The following is a 12,077-nucleotide window of genomic DNA, read 5'->3' on the forward strand; positions in this document are numbered from 1 at the left end:
TCCCTCTTCCCCCTTTCCTTTTTCTCCTCCTCTTTTTTCCTTTCCGCCCCCTTCCTCCTTCCCCTCCTCTTTCTCCTCTTCTCTCTCCCACCCTTCCCCTTCTTCACTTTTCCCCTCCCCCATCCCTTCCTCTCCTCTCTTACTTGCCCCCACCTCCTTTCCCCTCCTTCTCCCACCTCCCTGTACTCTTTCTTTCTGTCCTCCCCTTTTACTCCTGTCCCTCTCACCAACATCTCCCACACCCCCAACCCCTCCCTCCCCAGAAGCCGGCAGCTCCTCCTCCTCCATTCTCTCTCCTCCTCTTCTGAGGCCCGGCCAGCCCAGCGGCTCCCGGCGCCCCCGCCCCCTCCCCTCCCCTTCCCTCCTCCCCATTGTTGCGGCGGCTGGGTCCTAGGAAATCGGGATCGCCGAGGCTCCGCTCGCTACCTGCGGGAAGGACGCGGAGCTGCTGAGGTAAGCGCTCAGGGCTCCCTCTCCTGCCCAGCTCAGCCTGCCCCTCCCGGTCCGGTGGGCTCGCTCCACCGGGCTCGCCTCTGGCCCCTGTCCCTGAGGCTCCCGCTGGGAAACACCCCGCTGCTCAGACTCGAGCAGCTTGCCTTAGCTGGGACAGGGTGTGTGGATGTGGATGTGGGTGCGTGTGCGTGTGTGTTGTACTGCCGTGCGCGCGCGCTCCGGGGCGCGCGGGCTGGGGAGCTGGCTCCAGAGAGAGCCGGGGTTGCCTTTTTTTTTTTTTTAATAGCCAGAAAAGAAGGGAAAAAGGAACTTGTTCCTGAGAGCCCGGGTTTGCCTTAGGGCCTCCAGCAAAGTGTCATTAACTAGAAGTTCCCGGTAGACCGGACAGCAGGAACACAAAGGCGGGGAGGGGGGGCGGTTAAAAAGGTCCCTTTCTTTCTCTCTCCACCGCCGCCTCCCGCCCCGGCATCTCCCGGCCCCCTCCCTTGTCCCGAAGCAGCACATGGAAAAAACTGGGACGATGACATGAGTATCCGTCAAGCAGCGAATGGGTAGTTTCTGCCCTCCTGCCTGGTGGAGCGTATGCATGCGTGTGTGTGTGTGTATGTCAACGTGTGTGTGTGTGTGTGTTGGGGGCGGGGAGGGTGGACTTCGCAGATCCGTCGGCCCTGGGAAGGGGGGTTGGACCTCGCTCAGTAAAGGCCGCTTGTCTTCTGTCCATCCGTGCTTTGACCGTGGTCCCTACCACGGAGAGCGAGCGCCAGCCTGGGAAGCCGGAGACCTGGGTTCCAGTGAGTCTGTGTACCATTCATTAGTCCTCGATCTTGAGCAAGTTCTCCCCCCTCCCCCCACCACGAACCTCAGTTTATTCCTCTGTAGCGCTAGGGGTTTGAACTCAAAGGTTTTCTTGTTCCTTTACTGGGCTCTGAACTGAGAGCCGGCGGGCAGGGCGAAGGCAGCTAGCGGACCAGCACCGTTCCTCCACGCTCTGCTCCCGAAGACAGCCCCCTGGATTCGTACATTTCCTGTTTAATGCCGAGGTTAGGACTGGAGAGCCGAGCGCTATTGGTAGGGCTAGAGCTCCTTTGCTCCGACGTATTTTGATTTCTTCCGTTAGATTTAAAAGGGGGGGGGAGAACCCGCTCCCACCCACATCCACTTTTAATTTTGAAAGCCATGTCTGCCCCCCCACACACACACACCCTTACTGGGGCTGAAACTTTCTCTAACAGTCCGTCTTTTGGAAAGTGTGTATTATATTTGTTTGACCCTTAAGTCTAAGGCAGCTGGAGCGTTGCAAACTGAGTTTACTGAACTCGGAGGGTTTGGCAGGAAAACCTAATGGCACCTGACAGGCTGCCCAGTTTGTACACATCTGAGTCCTTTGAGGAACTGACAGTTTATCAGGACTCATTCATTCAATCAATAAACAATACTACTAATTAATAATAAATAATTGAACATGCCAAAGGCACTGCTAAACCCTGTGGGAGGTAGGGGTTGGAGTTGGGAGTGGGACAGGGGATGGAAAGATGAGTCAGAAAGCTTGCGTTTGAATTTGCGCTCTGCCACTTAATACTTTATGACTGGGCGAGTTACTTTCCTTCTCAGCGACTCGGTTTCTTCGTGTTTAACATGGCTTTGTATTGGGTGATCTCCACACTTCTTTCTCTAACAGACAGGGTTTGTGCTATCTGGGTGTTTACAGTCTTGTAAGGGAGAAAAGTCTGGGAATCGTTGGATTATAAACCAGATTGGGATGGGTAGAATACTATAGAGATTCAGACGAGAGAGCATTTGTAATAGCTGGGGGACAATCTTGGAAAGTTTTGGGGAAAGGAGGTCGATTTTTTTTTTTTTGGTGGGCCTTGAAAGAGAGGGTAAGATTTTATTGGACAAAGATTGGGGATGAGTGCTGGGTGGAAGGGAAATTGGCATTTATTAAGTGCCTAATATTCTTCTTCCAGATGTTGTGGGAGCTATAAAGATAAGGCTCATTTCCTGCCTTCTGGAAGCTTGCAATCTTACCCAAGCAGGGAGGATTGGAGCTGCAGGTTGTGAAGAATGTTCAGAGATAAGATGCCAGACACTTTTCCTTTCTAAAGGAAATGGAAAATCGAGAAGGTTTTGTTGAGGAGATGGGCTTTATGATCTCCTTTAGAGGTTGTTAATTAGGTGGGGAGTTGTGGATGAGGGAGAGAGCAGAGTCTACTTACTATAGAAAATGAGAGCAAGTTTAGGGAGGTGGCAACGTGTCTACCGAATTTGTAGGGGTGAAGAAGACTAGTTTGATTGGACCATCGGTTATGTGAGTATTTTTGCAGACCTGTATGTATGCAGACCTAGCACCTCTAGGTAAGGAATGCAGATGCAGTTTGGAGTCTTGAGCGTTGCCCCTGGAAATGGAGAGGTTAAGTAATTTGCCAAGGGTCACACTTCTAGTTTTCTGTCAGAGGCTGGAGTTAAACCCAGGTCTCCCTGATTCAGGGAACAGCTCTCTATCCTTACACCGTACTCCTTCCCCCTGAATTGGAATTGTGAACAAGAAGGCTGGAAAGGTACGTTGAAGTCAAATTGTAGTGTGTGAATGTCAGGCTAAGGAATTTGGACTTTTATTTGGTGGGCTGTGGCAAGCCAGTGAATGTCTGATCAGTGAAGTCATGTCAGATCTGTGCTTTAGGAACACTGATCTGGTAGTGTAGTAGGTGGGACTGGACTGAAAAAGAGAGGGTAGAGGCAGCATATCACTTGGACTTTTCCACCCAATAATTAGTGAGGTTTTGGACTAGCAGGGTGGTTCTGGAGACCAATAGAGGAACAGATGTGAGATATTTTCTGGGTGGAATTTGTAGGATTTGGTGACAGTGTGGGGAGGGGGCAAGGGAGACTCAAAGATGGATTCAGGTTTCAAAATGTAGGAGACGGGGAGAATGGAGATTTCAGTAACAGAAATGAGGGAAGTTAGTTTAGGGGCAAGGGGATGAGTTCTTCTTTTGGACATGGTGAGTTTGAGGTTCTGGCAAGAGGGCCAGTTGGATAGAGCTAGTAGGCAGTTAGAAATAGGGAAATTCCAGCAAGAGGTTCAAACTGGAAATAGGTAGTTGACAGTCATTTTATTTTTTTTAAAGTTTTTATTGATGCCTTTTGTTTTTATATCACAGTAATTTCTATATATACTCCCAATGAATTCTTTTCCTTGTACCAATGAAAAACTGTAAGCAAAATTCATAAAAGACTGATTCTGATGGTGTTTGCAACATTCTATCCCTCAAATCCTTTCCTCTCCAACGAAAGGAGAGAAGTACCTAACAATCATTTATGAAGCACATGAAAGACACTGTGTCCATGAAAGAGAGCATTAATTTGCTTGGAAACAATCCTATTTTGACGGGGAACTTGTTTTTCCTCTTTCTCCCAAGTTAGCAACTTGCTGTAACTGATTATCTTAATGTTCCCAAATACTTTCCTAAATTGGAAAGTCATTTTAATATCAGGACTTACTCAAGGAACAGTTATTAACTGTGTGTACAGCCCTAGACTAGGTGCTGGGAGGTTTGAAGGAGGGAGAGGTGAGAGGAGGGAGAACAAAGGAAATGGAAAACAGGGTCCTTACATGAAAGGAATGCTAATTGGGGGGGGGGGGAGAAGACAATGGATGGATTTCACTAACTGAATCAGTTATAAAAACCACATGAAGAAATTCTAGACTGCATAAAGTGTGTCTATAAGCTGTGAGCAGAGACTAAGAATAAAGGAATATTTGGAGGGGCTAATCAGGGAAGATATAATTTATACAATTATGAAATTAAGAGCTATAATGGCACATCTATAGCATTAGACACAGCCTAGGCAGCCTGGTCATAGCGGAGAAATCATAGCATTTTGGGCCACAGGACCTGATTTCAAATCTTACATTTGCCACTCACTATACTACTTATGTGACCTTAGGAAAGTCATTTTCCTTTCCTGATCCTCCATCTCTTCTCTGTGAAATATGAGCATTTTTCTGTGATGATTTTCATATATCATCCCTTATAGATATAACCCCCACATTTTTCAAAGGAGGAAACTGGATCCCAGAGAAGGGAAATGACTTGGTCAGGGCCACATAGGTAGCAGAACCAGGTTTAAAATCCATGTCTTTAAGTTCAAAGCTAGGGTTCTTTCCGCTAAAATACCCTACCTCCTAAGAAAAGAAATATCTTGAACTGGTTCCAAAAGGAAGGAAGGAGTCTTAATCACAGAATTTCAGAAGCACCTAATTCAATCCTGAAAAGGAATTTCCCCTACAAGGTCTGAGCAGTGGTCATCCAGCCTTTTTTTTTTTTTGTGGAGGTTAGGGGTGGGGAGCGGGGAAGACCTTCACTGAAGGGGAACCCATTTCCAACAGAGGCTGTCTATTACCCTTTGGGATAACTCTAATTAGCAAATTTTATCTTTACATCAAGCTAAAATTTGTTTTTCTGTAATTTCTGCGCTGTGAGACCAGCCGTAAGAAGTCGAACCCTTGTTGCTTATGATTATCCTTAACTACTTGAAGACAGCTCTCATGTCTCCTCAGTTTTTTTCTCACTGGAATAAACATCCCACGTTCATCTTCATTATGGTTTGACATTGAGACTCTTCAGCGTTATAGTCGCCTTCCTTTAGTCTCTCTCCAGATTATCAATGTCCTTCCTAAAATGGGGCACTTAGAATGTGACACAATACTGTAATCATGGGTCTGTCTGCTCAAAGGGGGAGTACAAAGGCACTGTCACTTCTTTAGGACCAAAATCTATTCCTCTCTTAATATGCACCCTTTGATTGAATTAGTTTATTTGGCTGCAGTAGAATACTCTGGATTTGTATTGAGGTTGCAGGCCTCTAGAACCCCTAGACATTTTTCAGATAAATTGAATTATTGAAAACCAAAAACCAAAAAACTAAGTGTAAGACTTTCTATCTTATATCTGTTAAATTTTATCTTATTGACTCTACTTAGGTCAGTGTTCTAGCCTGGCAAGAATTTTTTGGATCCTGATTCTGTCAGCCCATCTACCTCTGTGTTAAATGAAAATTTGAAAAGCATGCAGTCCAAACTTTTATCCATGTACTTGATATAAAATGGGTAACAGCCTAGAATTGTGTCACTTTTTACATGAAGCCTTTCCTGATTCTCCTCCCTCTGTAACCTTATATTTATTTTGTATTTATGTATACTATGTACATGTTGCTTCCTTTGAGAGAACAGAAACTCTTTGAGGGTAGGGACTATTTCATTTTTTTTTCTTTTCTATTCACAGGGCCTAGCATAGTCCCTGGCATATAGTAGGTGCCTAATACATGCTTGTTGATCGGAGTCAAGGGTATTACCCTGGGGCACTTCTCTAAGATAACCTTTTATTTAGTCTTGGAGGAAGCTGGTGACTCAGTGGATAAAGCACTGGACCTGGAGTCAGGAAGACCTAAGGTCAAATCCAGTCTCAAGAATCTTATTAGCTGTATGACCCTGGGCAAGTCACTTAGCTTCTGTTTGCCTTAATCCACTGGAGAAGAAAATGGCAAACCGTCACAGTATCCTTGCCAAGAAAACCCCGTAGACAGTAGTGGCATACTATGGTCCATGGGGTCACGAAGAGTTGGACATGACTGAACAACAACATTTAGTGTTAGATCATCAGAAGAAAGGGAGTGCATTCTATGTTAAGGGCCAGGGGAATTCATATTCAGCATTTGGAAATGTGAAATTTAATAGTGAGAAAGGATCTCAGAGATCACAGTTTTTAGTAAAGTAAGGACTAGAACTTAGGTTTCTAAAATCAATTTGGAAAGGTTGAACTAGTTGATCTGGAAATCTGTTTCATATTCTAAAATTTTCTGATTATAAATTAGATCTTGGAACTTCAGGTTTAGGCCCTTAGTTGACATTCTTCCAACTTCTTGTCTCTTTCTAATGAGTAGTGATTAATCTTACATGGGTGAGGTCTTGGTCTATATCCTAGAGTAAAGGACAGATAATTTCCTTTGGGATCATAGGAAGTCCTATTGTTTACCCAGTATGAGTTTTGCCAAGCAAGGCTGTGCTGTATCAGATGAGGCAGTGTTTTCTCCAAGTAGGATTTTGGTCCAGACCTCTTGGTCAAAAGTGTTCCATGGGTCTCCCTAGGGTCACTTGAGGACTGCCAATGATGAACTTGATCATGTCCCAAGTTCTAAAATACACCACTTTGAGAATTTTGCAAGCAGATGGAATTTTGGGAAGTGCTTTTTGAGGGTGCCATGTTTATAGTGGGTGTGTTTCTGATTGGATGCAAATGAAATGTATGTAAACCAGATAATTTGTAATGAGGAATACTTATTTGTACTAGAAGAGTTCTCTTTACTTCGCTTTCCCCTCTTCAGTTTTTCTATTCTGTAGCCTAATTATATATGTATATATATATATGTGTATATATATATATAGATATATACATATTAGAAGCATACTCCTTTTACTTTAGAAGCATATCAGTTTGGGGGAAAGTTATTACATGGTACTGTTAGCTTCATCGGAATAAAATTTATGCACCTGCAGTAAGCAAGCTAGACTCAGTAAGGTGACCAATTTTCAGGGGACTGAATACCCTGAGAACCCAAAGGCTAGCTCAGACCAGCCATCACATTTTCACTGCCAGGCAATTTGGAGAATGATGTTATACAACAGGCTTTGGGACATTATAGTGTGATTGAATCATAATGTATAAATGATATTATTGTGAAATGTCTTTTGGGGAGGGGAAGGGCTATCACTGCATGGTATGAATTTTCTTAAAGCCAACCATACTGTGCATAGAAAGAGTTTTGACTTTTTTTCTGTTATTGTTAACTATTTTTAGCAGCAACAAGGATTAAAATTCATGAGGGAAAAGCCCTCAATTCAGGTGCATAATAATGAATAATGCTTCTGAATTTTGATTTTGACTTAAATCCCTATGGGTTAGATCACAGATCATGAATGTTGGAGCTGGAAAGGACCTACAAGATCATGTAAAATCGAATCCCTTTGTTTAAAAGACCACTTCAGTCAACAAGCATTTATTAAGTTCTTTCTATGTGCCAGGCACGGTGCTAAGCACTGGAGATAAAAAAGGATGTCAAAGACAGGAAAGTCACACAGGTAGTAAGCAGAATTGGGATTTGTTCTAGGTCTTCTGGCTCCAAATCTAGTGTTCTTTCTAATATACTGCTCTGTCTTTTGAGTGGAAGCCAGGTGCTTTTTTCTACCATACCACTATAACCATGTTTCATAAATCTTAGAGAGAGAGCTTTGCCAATAGCTGTCTGTACATTTCTGAGATTCTCACAGGGGTGGATTGTGTTGTATAGGGAACTGTATTACATGTTGGAAATCCAGTTGGATATGTAAAGGTACCATTATGGTTTTATAAAATTGTCCATTGAAGTGGCTCTGGGAGAGAATCCTTCACTGTTGGGGAGAAACAGTTCCTTTGGCTTCTCAGCTGCACCAGTGTTTGAAAAGTAAGTGTGGAGATAGGGCCTCATGGAAGGGGATTTTAGTGGGAGAAGGCGCTTTGTAGATCTCTGACCTTGTCTATTTGATATTTCTTTCACACTGAAGGGAAGAATGTTTTACAATTGTCCAGATTGTGTCTAGGGCAGAAAATTGAGAGTAAAATTAATTCATTCTGGTACTTCATTATTCCCTGACTTAATGTTAGGATCATCGTATTTTAAAGGTGATTGAAGATCATAAGGTCACAGGTCTAGAGTTCAAAGGGATCTCAAAGCTATATTGTCCAGTTCTCTCATTTTTCAGAGAAGGAGATAGAGGCTGAAAAAGGGGACGGGAACGCCCAAGGCCACATAGGCAGTAAGAGACAGAGCCAGGATTTAAATTGAAAATTTTTTTCCCCCAAAAAATTAGAACTCTTTTCTTTTTAATAGAAGTACCCCTTTTTATATTGCTATCATTTCAGTCATTCCCTCTTGTACCCCAAACCCTTCCTTGCAACAAAAAGATATACATTTAAGGAAAACAAATCAGACGTTAACCATGTCTGATAATGTATTCTGCCCCATGAGCCCCCCACCCCAGTGAGAGTGTTCCCCCTCCCCCAACTTCTCTGATGAAAAGTGGGAGGTCTGTTTTACCATCTGATCTCACAACTGGTCACTGAATTGATCAGAGTTCCCACTATCTTTCGATGCTGTTTATATCATTCTAGTCATTGTATAAATTATTCTCCTGGTATTACTTGATTCTATGTCAGTTGTTATGTCTTCTCAAATTGAAAAAAAAATCTTCATATTCATCCTTTCTTATGGTGCCGGAATATTCTGTTACGTTCACGTCCTTCAGTTTGCCCAGTAGGATATGGCCATCCATTCTACTTTAGCTTTTTGGTAGCACAAAAAGTGCTTTTATTCTTATATTCGTATACACAGGACCGTTCTCTTTGTCTCTGACCTCACTGAGGGTGCATGCCCAGGACTCTTTCTTTCACCATGTTACCTCCTTGGTGACCTGGCCCAGAGATTTGACTCTGTGTCCAGGATTCTGTTGGCTGGCTTCGACTTGAGGGAATTCTTTTTGCTCAAACAGTGAGGACAACTAAGATAAAAATAAGAACAGTGGTACGTGTCGCAGCATACCAAAATTTCACTTTGTTGCAAGGAAAAATCTCCACTGTAGAGATGATTCTTTCTTGTTCAGCTGTTGGTTGGACCATATGACTTCTGAGGTGCCTTCTAGCTCTGAATATGTTGTTAAAATTGTTCAGACAATTAGCAATCTCTAAAAGTAGGAGTGGCCTCCCTGTCCCTTGAGGGCTTTCAAGCAGATCTAAAGATCTCTGTTTGGATTCCTGTGAAGGAGATTCCTGTTCACTATAGTGTTGGACCTGATGACCTCTGGGGTTAGATAAGTACAGACATAAAATAGATAAGTAGATAAGATAGATCGATGGAGGGAACATTTGTTAAGCATTTATTCTATGCCAGTCAATTTGTTTATTCCCGGGGAATACATCCCTTTCCCTACCTTTAAGGAGCTTACCTTCTAATGAGGGAAGACCACACATAAAGGGGGATTGGAAATGGGAAAAGGAAGGATAAGGGAAAGTGGCGAGTGAGGAGGACTCTGGAGGGAGAATCCGGTCATGAATGAGTTGAAGCACGAACAGGGGGCTTGTTCTGCAGGAAGGAGTCACAAATCAGGCAGAGCCCCAGGGCAGAGGTTTCTCTGGAGTATCACGGCATCCTGGGAGAGGAAAGAATCTGAAGAGAGAGTCTAGATATGAGGTCCTGCCCCCTCAGATTCAGTGATTTAAAAAGTAGGACCATAGAATATCAGATTTGAGAAGGACCCCAGAGGTTATTTCATTAGCCCTACCTGAATTGCAATCCCATCTGTAACCAGACTGTCAGGCTGCAATTAACAGTTATTTTTTCTGGTACCTCTAATAAGCCACCTGTCCTTTATCCAGTTGTTCTTTAGTCAATGCTATTTAGAGCTGTATGGCCCTTAATAGGCCAGTGTTGATGGACATTTTAGCCTCTGTTGGGGGAAAACTCCCCAAAACCTAATGTTTTTGTTAGTGATCCTTACAAAGCAAAACATACCTGGCATGCTAAGTTTAGTATTTAACAACCTCTTCAAATATTTATAGACCTGAGGGGAATCTTTATGCTAATGAGACTTCCTGCTATTTCTGTTTTCATTTGATGTCTGTCAAGTGTGCTGTCAGCAGGGTTAGGAGATATAATTACATCAGAAGGGATCTTAGAAAGCAAAACTGAAGCCCCAGTAAGGCAAATGACTTGACCAAGGTTACACAGAGCCAGAAAGTAAAAGAGCTTTGACTTGTGTCTGAAGTTAATTGAGTTCAACAAATGTGTATTAAATAACCATCACTCCCCTTAGGAAACTTATACTCTGGTAAGGGGAGAACAGTGAAGCAACATAACATGTAGTGGAAAGGATACTGGACTTGGAGTTAAAAACCCTGGTTGAAAATCACAGCTCTGCCACTTATTAGGAGCCTGACACGGGGCAATTCATTTCCCTTCTCCACTTTCCTGATCCCCAAAATGAGGGGCTAGACTAGATCATCTATCTCTAAGGCTTATTCCACTTCTAATATTCTTAATTAATCTTTTTTTCAATTAACAAACATTTATTTTCTCTTCCCACCCCCAAAAAGACAAAAGAAAAGAAAAATCTTGTAATACATAGTCATGAAAACCAAATCCCCATATTAACCATGTCTAAAAATTGTATCTCGTTTCGCATATTTAGTCCATAGCATTTTTCATTATCAGTCCTCTGCAATCAAGTTTAATCATCATTTTGATCAAAATTCTTAAGTCTTTCAAAATCATTTGTTTTTTTCAATTGTATAAATGATTTTTCTGGATCTGTTACTTTACTTTTTTCATAAAGGCAAGGAAACAAGCATTTATTAAGCACTTATTATGTTCCAGGCACTATGGTAAATCCTGGTGATACAAATACAAACAAAAAGAAAGACAATTCTTTCCCTCAAGGACCTTATAGTCTAATAAGGGAAGACAGCACATTAAGGAGTTCCAAAAAAGGGGAGAGAGGAAGGAAGGAAGGAAGGAAGGAAGGAAGGAAGGAAGGAAGGAAAGAAAGAAGAAAGGAAGGAAAGAGAATAAAGGAAGGAAAGAATGAAAGAAGAAAGGAATGAAGGAAGGTAGGAGGGAAAGAAGGGAAGAAGGAAGAAAAGAAAGAAGAAAGGAAAGGTACTTGCACAGGGCTTATGATGTCTAAGTCACGAAAGTCAGAAACAGATCCAGAAGAATGAAGATTGGTCAAGTTGGACCCCTTCCCAAAATGGAGGTCTTGGGAGATACTCTCCAATGAGAGAAGGGGGTGGCATGGAGGATGTTCCAGGATGAGAAGGCTACAAGGGTGGATAGATACTCCAGGATGAGAAGGTTGTAGAAGTGGATTAATGCTCCAGGATGAGAAGGCTGCAGGAGTGGATAGCTTTTCCAGGGTTAGGAAGCGCCAAGCATTGAGACAATTTCCAGGATAAAAAGGCAGCTGAGGCATATTATCAAATTCTGGAAAATCAGAAGCAGCTTGGAGAGAAAAGGAGTTGAGTAGTCTAAGCTCCTCTCCAAAATGGAGTCCCAGCAGGAAGTCATCAGTGAGGGAAAGGGGCCCAGCGAGGTGGTTTTGGTTCATACAGTACTTTCCAGGTTTCTCTGAAACTGTTTCCTTCATTTCTTGTGGCACAGTAGTATTCTATTACATTTACATGCATTTATTCATCCATTCCTTAGCTAATGGGCATCCACTTATTATATATTAATTGGTAGTTCTTTGCCATCATCAAAAAATATAGATATAGATATTCTTGTACATGTAGGATTGTGTCCCCTTTCCTTGCTCTCCTTAGAGTATGGGCTTAGAAGAATTGTTGCTGGGTCAAAAGGTATACACAGTTTAGTAGTTTTGGGAGTATAGTTCCAAATTACTTTCCAGAATGGCTGTACCAGTTTACAACTCCAGTCTGCCTATTTTTCCCTCTAGGATTTCTTGGTTTTTTTTTTTTTGATCAACTTTTCCAATCTGATGTGTGGAAGGTAAGAACCTTAGTAGCTATAAAATTCTA

At 42.7% G+C, this 12,077-nt stretch overlaps 1 protein-coding gene across 3 annotated transcripts in view; it reads left to right on the forward strand.

Moving 5' to 3' along the window:
• Positions 1-377: 377 nt before the first annotated feature.
• AFAP1 (actin filament associated protein 1) overlaps positions 378-12,077 on the forward strand; it is a 243,348-nt gene continuing 231,648 nt past the window's right edge. For all 3 annotated transcript variants that reach the window (XM_027836596.1, XM_027836598.1, XM_027836599.1), the window contains exon 1: positions 378-453. The gene's annotated coding sequence lies outside the window, so the exon portion shown is untranslated. The remainder of the gene's footprint in view (positions 454-12,077) is intronic.

The sequence above is a fragment of the Vombatus ursinus genome, unplaced genomic scaffold, assembly GCF_900497805.2.
Source record: "Vombatus ursinus unplaced genomic scaffold, bare-nosed wombat genome assembly UNPS02014818.1, whole genome shotgun sequence".
Classification (NCBI taxonomy): domain Eukaryota; kingdom Metazoa; phylum Chordata; class Mammalia; order Diprotodontia; family Vombatidae; genus Vombatus; species Vombatus ursinus.